General features: G+C 40.8%; 2 long non-coding RNA genes across 2 annotated transcripts; one reads left to right on the top strand and one right to left on the bottom strand.

Moving 5' to 3' along the window:
• Positions 1–1,067: 1,067 nt before the first annotated feature.
• Positions 1,068–8,185, top strand: LOC118451644. Its single transcript, XR_004841140.1, has 3 exons — positions 1,068–1,153; positions 1,556–1,563; positions 8,174–8,185. It is a non-coding gene; the product is annotated as an uncharacterized LOC118451644 (long non-coding RNA).
• LOC118451645 lies at positions 7,568–9,919 on the bottom strand. Its single transcript, XR_004841141.1, has 3 exons — positions 9,909–9,919; positions 7,928–7,932; positions 7,568–7,647 (listed from the first exon to the last, which is right to left on the bottom strand). It is a non-coding gene; the product is annotated as an uncharacterized LOC118451645 (long non-coding RNA).

Genomic DNA, 9,919 nt, shown 5'->3' with positions numbered 1-9,919 from the left:
AGCTGTTATTTGGATGCATTGGCTAGTGCACACAGCTTCAGTTCAGTGTTCCACAAGTATTAACCAAAAAAAAGTCTTACACAACAGACCAAATGGTACAGAGTTTTGATAATTGTTAAGGAAGAAAAACAAAGGCTTCATTGTGTGGTAAATATAAAATCCCCTTTCCCTTGGGCAGCTATTTTTGTTTTACATCTCCTATTCTCACTTTTCTTTAAAAAAAAAAAAAAACAAAAAAACAAAACTGAAATACAAAAGGAGAATGTACATTACCCTTCACTTTCTTTTATTACAATACTATTTTAAAAGATAGTGTGGCAGGTTTACTCTGGCTGGATGCCAAGTGCCCACCAAAGCTGCTCTATCGCTCCTTTCCTCAGCTGGACAGGGACAGAAAATGTAACAAAAGGCTCCTGGGTCAAGATAAAAACTGACTTAAGTTGGGGAAGTCAGATTAAATTTATTCTGAAAGAAATCAGAGTATGATAATGAGAAATAAAGCCAAATCTTAAAACAGCTTCCTACCACCACTCCCTTCTTCCCAGGATCAGCTTCACTCCCAATTTTCTCTACCTCTTCCCCCTGAGCAGTTCAGGGGGACTGGGAATGGGGGTTGGGGTCAGTTTGTCACACATTGTCTCTCCTTGTGCCACTCCTTCCTCCTGAGGGGGAGGACTCCTCACACTCTTCCCTTGCTCCAGCGTGCGGTCCTTCCCATGGGAGACAGTTCTCCATGAGCTTCTGCAATGTGAGTCTTGCCACAGGCTACAGTTCTTCATGAACTGCTGCAGCATTTGTTCCTTGCATGGGGTGCAGTCCTTCAGGAACAGAGTGCTCCAGCGTGGGTCCCCCACTGGGTCACCAGTCCTGCCAGCAAACCTGCTCCAGTGTGGGCTTCCCATGGGGCCGCAGCCTCCTTTGGGTGCATCCAGCTTCTCTGGCATGGGGTTCTCCATGGGCTGCAGGTGGAGATCTGTTCCACTGTGAACCTGCATGGGCTGCAGGGGAACAGCCTGCCTCACCATGGTCTTCACCATGGGCTGCAGGGGAATCTCTGCTTTGGTGCTTGGAGCACCTCCTCTCCCTCCTCCTTGACTGATCTTGGTGTCTGCAGGGCTGTTTCTCTCACATGTTCTCACACCTCTCTCTGGCTGTAAATGTACATGTTTTTTTCCTTCTTCTTAAGTATGTTGTCACAGAGGCACTACCACCATCACTGGTTGACTCAGTTTTGATCAGCAGTGGGTCTGTCTTGGAGCTGTCTGGCATTGGGTCTACTGGACATGGGCAAAGCTTCTAAAGGCTTCTCATAGAAGCCACCTCTGTACCCTGCCCTGCTACTAAAACTTAGCCATTCAAACCCAATACCCGTACCCAGATAGAAATGGTATGGAGTTTTGTACATAAAAAACTATAAAATAACATTGAGAAAAAGTAATAAGTCACTATGTCTGGTACAGCTGTATTGAAATTTTATCTCACTTCCTGGAAGCCTTTTAAAAAAAAGTCCATAGATGTACAAAAGGATGCTTGACAATGTCAATGTGAATTCAAGACTTCTATGTATTTATAGCTTTCTTAAGTATGGGAAGTAGAGAAGATGATGTATCTAGAAAAAAAATAGTAAAACTCTAATGTCAGAAAGAGGAAACAACTTAAAATTTAGGGAAAAGTATATAATCAGGTCCATGGAATAGAGTTAAAAAGAGAAGACAGGGAAGAAATGGCCACTATGTGTGGTCTGAACACAGTCAATTAACTCAAATGAGTCAGTAAGTAACCTTTAGAAAATGAAAAATAAAATATGAGAGTGTCACAAACGTGTTTGTCCTGTCAAGCTATATTTTATATTTTTAATTTATTTGAAATGCAAGAATTAATCTCTTTGCTTATATATTTGAATTTTTTAGTTACAGTAATTAGATGAATTTATCATATGGTTACATGGGGTAAGGTTCTCTATAGGTAAGTATAGGGAAATAAAAGTGTATATGGAGCTTACATTGGACCATAAACAATGGCAGACTGTAACAGAGCACTGGTTGTTTCATAGGCTTATATTTTTTACCAACATCAGAATGTATGATCTCACTCCTGTCCTTACATCTGTAGAGGATAAGAGGAACTGTCCTAGGCCTGAGGTGCCCTTTAAGGAATACAGTATTGAACTAATTCTTCTATACCCAAGAGGGCTCAGAGAACAATCTTGCTTCTTACCACCCACTATTACAGGTTACCTCCTTTGGAGTCTAAAAACTATCTGCATACACAACAACAACAATAACAAAATATAATTGTGGTATGCAAGAAATGCAGAAGCCGAGTGGGCAGTAACCGCAAAGTCAAGAAGAGGAGGAGCAAGAGGGCATCACCGTGACCACACAGTGATTGGCAGGACTGGAATGTGGCTTTGCTATAAAACTTAGGGCTTGAAATTAAACTGAGTCACTTCGAGCATCCATACTGTGTATGCTGTGTTTCCTTGACCCGCAGACGGCAGGGTGTCTGCGTGATCCTTCGGGTAACCTCAAAGTTGATACAAGAACCAACAAGAATGACATGCATCCCAGTGATTCATATGGCAACATTAAGATTTTGTAGTGGTAATAAAGCAAAATCCATCACACATCACATTTTGAATTCAACACGCTTTCACTGAACAACATTTCAAAACCTTGAGTATGCTTATTCCTCTGGATCTAATGCCAAGAAAGCAAGATATTCTATTTTTTATATCAGAGTATATGAAAAGAAAAACTAGTTTATACAATTTGCTGCAATCTGAGATTAATCAGAAGAAGAACAATATAAAATAACTCCAAATGTCTTCATTAAAATTCCTTTAAAGCAATATGTAGGCACTAGAAATATATGAAGCATTTTTCCTTTACATTCAGCATAACATAAGACCTCAGCAACTACCTAGTGAAACTGAAAAAGATTCTTTCTGAGGAAGATTTAATTTAAATGGCTTTCTGACCCTGTGCTGAAAGCATGTGAAGTACATATAACATCTTAATGTTAAATTCTGGCCAGCAGGTGCTTAACATAAATTAGCACTCGTATAAATTCTTAAACAAGTAACACAAATATTGAGGTCTCCATCTTAATTTATTTCAAGATAATTCTTTGTTTAAAAGATCTGTTTGTGTTCATGTATTTCTACATTTCAAAGAACAGTATACCTGAAACTGTGATTTTGAAAGCTGACACTCTAGTCTTCATGAAATAAATGAGAATACTGTAGGCAACATTGAAGGAGATTAGACATCATATGATAGGACAAGTGGTAATAGTTTTAAACTAGAGAGGGTAGATTCAGACAAGATATAAGGAAGAAATTTTTTACAAGGAGGGTGGTGAAACACTGGAATGGGCTGCCCAGAGATGTAGATTCCCCATCTCTAGAAACATTCAAGACCAGGCTGGACAGGGCTTTGAGCAAGTTGAAGATGCCCCTGCCTATTGCAGGGGGGTTGAACTAGATGACCTTTAAAGATCCCTTCCAACCCAAACCATTCTATGATTCTATGATCATTTAAAATCTGATAAACTGGACTGAATACCACTGTGAAATGAAAGTGAAGATGCAATGGGGTAAGCAATTTTCCATAACATCTGACTGTTCTGCCATAACTTTTTATGTGGCCATGAACAATGGTCAGGAAACTGATCTGCTTTAAAAAGAATAATGAAGTGTGAGAAACTTTTCTATTGTCATTGCCAGTGAGACCCAAATGCCTCAATGTGCAGGTTCACCTGGCAGCAACCTCACATACAGTTCACCACTGCACAAGGCAGGCAGCTCCATTCACCTCTCTAATACACACCCCAGCCTCCTTTTCCCAGGTTGTCCCACAAATTAGGCAGTAAAGGTAAAACCTGTGAGTTGAGATGAAGAAAGTTTAATAAAACGGTAGAGGGAAAAAAAAGTAATAATAATCATTAATAATAATAATAAAATATACAGAATACACAAAACAAGTGATACACAATGCAATTGCTCACCACCTGCTGACCAATGCCAAAATCCAAAACACAGTACTATACCAGCTATTAAGAACAAAATTAACTATATCCCAGCCAAACCAGGACAAACATAAAATATACAAAAAAAGACAATAAAAATGTAACCTATGTGTAGGAAAATACAGCAATTACAATACACAGTTAAATCAGAAATGAAACAGATAACTGGATTTTAAGCACAAAAATAATACTTTTCTGCATGAATTTTCAGCTATGAATTATCTTATGTATCCAAGTAGGTTAAGCATTTTAGGGCATGATAAAAATATGATCTTACTTATGTACAGATGCCATAGTAAATAGGATAGGATAGGATAGGATAGGATAGGATAGGATAGGATAGGATAGGAAAGAAGAGAAGAGAAGAGAAGAGAAGAGAAGAGAAGAGAAGAGAAGAGAAGAGAAGAGAAGAGAAGAGAAGAGAAGAGAATAGTTCAGTTGGAAGGGACCTACAACAATTATCAAGTCCAACTACCTGACCACTTCAGGGCTAACCAAACGTTCATGTTGTTAAGGACATTGTCCAAATGCCTCTTAAACACTGACAAGCATGGGGCATCAACCACCTCTCTAGGAAGCCTGCTCCAGTGTTTGGCCACCTTCTCAGTAAAGAAATGCTTCCTAATGCTCAGTCTAAACCTCCGCTGATGTGGCTTTAAACCATTCCCAGGTGTCCTATCACTGCCTCCCAGGAAGAGATCAGCACCTCCCTCTCCACATCCCCTCCTCAGGAAGCTGCAGAGAGCAATGAGGTCACCTCTCAGCCTCCTTTTGTCCAAACTAGGCAACCCCAGAGTCCTCAGCCACTCCTCACAGGACATGCCTTCCAGCCCTTCCACCAGGTTTGCTGCTCTCCTCTGGATGCACCCAGAGACTTTAACATCCTTCTTAAATTGTGGGGCCTGGGACTGCACACAATACTCAAGGCAAGGCTGGATCAATGCTAAATACAGCGGGATAATCACCTCTTTTTACCAGCTGGTTATAATGTGTTTGATGCACCCCAAGATGTGGTTTGCCCTCTTGGCTGCCAGGGCACCCTGCTTACCATCAACCAACACACCCAAGTGCCTTTCTGCAGGGCTGTTCTCCAGACACTCCTCTCCCAGTTTATACTTGTGCCCAGTGTTACTCTGTCCCAGGTGGAGAATTTGGCATTTGGACTTCTTAAATTACATCTCATTATTCACTGCCAAATCTATCTAGATCCCTCTATCCAGTCTATCTAAATCCCTCTGTGAAGCCCTTCATCCCTCCAGAGAGTCATGAACACTTCCCAGTTTGGTATCTTCACCAAACTTACTAATGGTGCATCCAACTCCTGCATCTAGATCATTGATAATAATATTGAACAGAACTGTGCCTATAATTGAACTCTGAGGAACAACGTCGGTGGCTGGCTGCCAGCCAGATGTAGCCCCATTCATGATAACCCTTTGAGCCCTGCCGTTCAGCCAGTTCATCACCCAGCATACCATGTACCTGCTCTTCTCACAATTGGAGAACTTGTCCAGAAGGCTGCTGTGAGGGACGGTATCAAAAGTCTTACTAAAATCCAGAAAAGCTGCATCCACCACCTTCCCTTCATCCACTAGGTGGCTGACCTTATCACAGAAAGATATCATTTTAATTAGACAGGGCTTTCCATTTGTGAACCTATGTTTACTGTGCCAGATGACTGCACTGTGCTTTAAATGCATTTCAGTAACACCCTGTGTGATCGTCTCCATAATTTTTCCAGGTACTCCAGTTAGACTAACAGGTCTGTAGTTTCTTGGGTCTCATGCCCTTCTTGTAAACTGGAATAATGTCATCTAGCCTCCAGTCAGTGTATCCACAGGGTAATGGTCAACAGCTTGATGTCTGGATGGAGACCAGTGATGAGCGGTGTCCCTCAGGGGTCCGTACTGGGACTGGTGCTGTTTAATATATTCATGAATGACCTAGACCGTGAGATTGAGTGCACCTTCAGCAAGTTTTCAGATGACACCAAGCTGAGTGGTGTGGTTGACACACCAGAAGGACGGGGTGTCATCCAGAGAGACCTGGACAGGCTGGAGAGGTGGGCCTGTGAGAACCTCATGAGGTTCAACAAGGCCAAGTGTAAGGTCCTGCACCTGGGTCAGGGTAACTCCCAGCATCAATACAGTCTGGGGGAAGAAAGGATTGAGAGCAGCCCTGCCGAGAGGGACTTGGAGGTACTGATGGACGAAAAGCTGGACATGAGCCGGCAATGTGCGCTGGCAGTCCAGAAGGCCAACCGTACCATGGGCTGCATCAGGACAAGCGTGGCCAGCAGGTTGAGGGAGGTGATTCTGCCCCTCTACTCTGTTCTGGTGAGACCTCACCTGGAGTACTGCATCCAGCTCTCAAGCCCTCAGCACCAAGAAGGACATGGAATGGAACTGTTGGAGCGGGTCCAGAGGAGGGCCACAAAAATGATCCTAGGGCACCTCTCCTATGAGGACAGGCTAAGAGAGTTGGGCTTGTTCAGCCTGGAGAAGAGAAGGCTGTGGGGAGACCTGATTGTGGCCTTTCAGTACTTAAAGGGAGTCTATAGGAAGGATGGGGAAAATCTTTTTAGTAGGACTAGCTGTGTCAGGACAAGGAATAATGGTTTTAAACTAAACCAGGGTAGGTTTAGACTGGATATAAGGAAGAAATTCTTTACACTGAGGGTAGTGAAACACTGGAACGGGTTGCCCAGAGAGGTAGTGGAGGCCCCATCCCTGGAAACATTCAAGACCAGGTTGGACAGGGCTCTGAGCAACCTGATCTAGTTAAAGATGTCCCTGCTCACTGCAGGGGGCGTGGGACTAGATGACCTCTAGGGGTCCCTTCCAACCCAAAACATTCTATGAGTCTATGATTCTTTGATTCTCTTTTTCTTCATCCCTATTAGTCAGGTAACCATCTTCATTGAGTATTGGTCCAATATTTTCCTTAGAGCCCTTCTTGCTATTAACATATTGAAACAAGTCTTTCAAGACCCTCTTTCAACATAGGGGTGAGGGAGGGAAATGAATACTTGCTTGTTCTCTTTCGCTTTCAAAACAAGTTTCTGCAGCCAAAATCTCCATGTTTGTTGGACTGCTAAGATCTGACAAGGGAAACTGTTAAAAGTCAAAGCAACCATTCAGGTTGAATTCTACCATAGATGGCTTGTATTAACTTGATCTGTCCCACAAAACTGAGAAGGAAACTGGAAAGGAAAACAACAAAAGAAAAACAATAAATAGACACATTAATTCCAGAGGGGTGGGATAGGAATTCAGATGTAGTATGTTTTAGTAAATATGTTATAAACAGATGTCAGAACCATCTGACGCTCTCTGACCAGGTTTTTGTAGATATTCCAACCACAGAGGGTACAATGTTTAATACCCATATTTGAAGATAGTTGACGTTATACGGGATTTCTGATTTAGTGGAATGATACAAAGAATATATTGCATAACACAATACAGATTTAAGTAACATGTAAGGGCTTACCTGAAAGAAAGGTCACTTTTTGGCCCCTTTTGTGTTGAGAAAATGTCAGTTTCTTTACAACAGCTGTGGTCAGTCACACCCTGCATTATTCACTGAGCTTCATGGGCACAACACCCTTGCCCATCTCTTTTCAACTTTTTTCTGTTTTAGGAGTGTAACGGTCAGTGAGCTACATTCCACCCCTAGTTCAATCACTCACAACAGATGAGTTAAGGATTGTATTTCAATGTGTTCTTGATATCTCAAATTTGCCTACACTGTCCACAACAGTGGCTGAAGCACATCTACAGCATCTTCCTGTGAATGTCTCTTTTTTTCATTAAATGTGCATTCCACAGATCCCTAAAATGTCTGTATAGTTGTAGAAACATTCTTTCATTTATCTAGCTAAAACTCAGTTCTTCACCCACACTCAAGTTCAGAAGTGTCCTGGGTAGTAGAAACAAAGATAATAAGATATATGAACTTGTATAAATAATGTGTATTTTCTGAATGTTATGAACTCTGCAGGAATTTTCTTCACCTCAAGGTGCAAGAATCTGGGTATTGCTTAAAGGTCAGAGACAAAAGTGTTGGTACTGTCATTGTAAATTTCCTTCAGAAGGAAGCCTCAGTGCTGTTCTATTTACTTTTCTGACCTGAGCCTTCCCAGTGTTCAATGCAATTTATACCTCTATCAAAGTAAAAAATTTTTTCTGGCAAATCTGTTGGGCAAGGATAATAAATCGAGAGTACTACCATAGCATAGCCCCATATATTTCAATAGAAGAAATAACTCTTTTTACAATTCAGAATGAATTATTAAACACCAAGAGAAAAATCTCTACTTCAATTCATTATTCACATTTTGTTCCAAGCACTATAGCAATTTACAATACTTAATCTTCACACAGAAATGTGTTTCTTCATGCTCCCTTACCTGGCAAATGAAGTTGCAATCTCCCTCCTACTTAAATGCAGTTTGATATCATATTCAGTACAAAAATTGGAAGAGAATGGAAAAGTTAACACCACAAAAACAATATTTGAAAATAACTGAGATTGTTGCTTCCATTCATAATTACCATAGCTTTATTTGTTTTGGTTTGGGTTTTGCTTGGTTGGGTTTTGTTGATTTTTTTTTTCTGTGTAGTGACTTAGGACTAATTAGGAGATTTCCCATTTTACGCCATCTCTGTAATTATACATTTCTGAAGTTTTCACTCACTGTGGATGCAGACACCGAGTTCATAAACAGTGTAAATCTACAGAAAATTCTGCCTGGAAACACCCTGGCAAATTTTCCAAGTTTTTAACTCTTTATATAAACTCAAAGTAGATTCCAAGTGGACTAATAGATATGGTGAAGTAAGTTACCTTTAGTTCACCTGTGTGAGATACATACATTTGTAATATCTTTACTGAATGTTTGTTTACCAAAATGAAACCACCATTTAAATGAAAACTATTGAATTATGCTGAAAATTTTTTGTCAGCAAAAATTTCCAAGTAAGATGAAGTCATTAATTAAGAGGTTCTACTGCAATTTAGGTTTCTCAGTAGCTCAGCACCTTTCATAAGCACCAAGAATTTGATCTCTCCCTCTTACTAAAAAAAGTGCCTGACTTCTCTAGCCAGCCAAAGAGAGGAACATAATAGAAAATTAAATGCCCCAAACAACAACAACAAATCCAAGGAATGCCAGCTCAGGTGATGAGTTTTATTCACAGTCTAGAAAATAAGGACATTATCAAATGAAAAAGAAAGGCAGGGGGAGGTCCTTCACTGGTTCCTTAAGGAAAAAATCTTTCCCCAAAAATATTTCCCCAAAAGTGCTGAAGGTCCAAGCCTGTCACACCTTGGAATCAAGCATGTTGAACAGTTGCCTGTTGCACTGCACTTCTGGATGTTATATACCTGCTGTACTCATGTAACTGCAGGGTAGATACTGTATTTTATGGGTTTCAGTCTCAGACCACTCTGTATCTCTGCACAGTATCTGCACACAAAGATTAGGAGGTACCAGATGATACCCTAATCAGCTCGTCATCGTAATTACAATGATCAGGCTAGTGCCAGGTTGTTGTGCTGCGCACAGCCTGGCATGCAGAGGTACCCAACGAATAATCTAGAAGAGGAAAAGAAGGCAATTTCTTGTGAAGTATGGCACAATGTTGAAGATGTAGCTTAGATAATTTCTTAAAGTGGCATAAGAATATCTAAATATTTTAAAAATTAAGTTGATAATTTTACCTCTAGAGCTCTATAATGATCAGCCTTGTCCAAGTCTGGCACTGGTTTTGCTTAATGTGGTACTGAATCTATTTGAGCCTCAGAGCGTGGCAGGATCCTAATTTCAAGGCAATCAGGTCAGTCAGCTGGAGAGAGTGCCATTGCTAGATTGTAACAAAGCGGTCTT

This window comes from Egretta garzetta, unplaced genomic scaffold (assembly GCF_000687185.1).
Source record: "Egretta garzetta isolate BGI_Z169 unplaced genomic scaffold, ASM68718v1 scaffold271, whole genome shotgun sequence".
Classification (NCBI taxonomy): Eukaryota; Metazoa; Chordata; class Aves; order Pelecaniformes; family Ardeidae; genus Egretta; species Egretta garzetta.
This window is presented reverse-complemented; position numbering and strand designations above follow the sequence as displayed.